This window comes from Dendroctonus ponderosae, unplaced genomic scaffold (genome assembly GCF_020466585.1).
Source record: "Dendroctonus ponderosae isolate FM_Combo_2020 unplaced genomic scaffold, Dpon_F_20191213v2 Dpon_F_20191213_2, whole genome shotgun sequence".
Lineage (NCBI taxonomy): Eukaryota > Metazoa > Arthropoda > Insecta > Coleoptera > Curculionidae > Dendroctonus > Dendroctonus ponderosae.
The window spans coordinates 16,210,005-16,210,784 of NW_026018165.1; positions in this window are offsets into that span (position 1 = coordinate 16,210,005).

Consider the following 780-nt stretch of genomic DNA (forward strand, 5'->3'; position numbering starts at 1 on the left):
GTTCCACTGGCTGTTCAAATTTCCGAGCCGTCCCACTCGATCTAAGTCATATTTGCGTAATATTAAACCGTGGTTGTTTGCCAGCGATTCCACAAATTAACAAAACTAACAAATAGCGAATAATTGCGCTGTCATTGGTAGCTATTTCATTAATTATGTTACCACAAACAGAATATCAATTAGCTGATACAAATGTTTAGCTTGGCCCTTAATGCCCGGCTAAATACGATGGGATAACGGGTTGCATAATCCAGCAATTCGAACTTATTTGCAAAAGCTGATTGACTGAGGACATTGAGAAATCTGATTGCATTTGTAGGAGCTGATGTCCATCCCCCAAACCAATGTTCTCGAATCAATAAAACCCCTAAAACTCTTAGATTACAACTAAGGGAACCGCGATGGAAAACGACTGCCGTTGTTCAGATTTAATGCAAAGGACAAAAAAACTGTGTGCTTGGAGGTTTTTGAGGAAAAACAGCTTAGTGGCAGAAAGTGTAAAGTTTTTTAAAATTGTTTTGTCTTTTCCTACTTTTTCCTGGAATACTCCCACTTTCTTTTACTTCTCTCGTTCTTTACTAAGTATTTATTGCTTCTTGATCATATTGCAATTAAACAGCAAAAATTGGATCATATTTCGTGATATATTCGAATTATTAAATTAGCAATTGTTGGTGATTTATTGATTAAACGGGGGCAAATTGGTTTGAAAACGGCCAATAAAATTGATGTCCTGAATATAAATGCAACTTTATCTCTTTGCAATATGCGAATTTCATT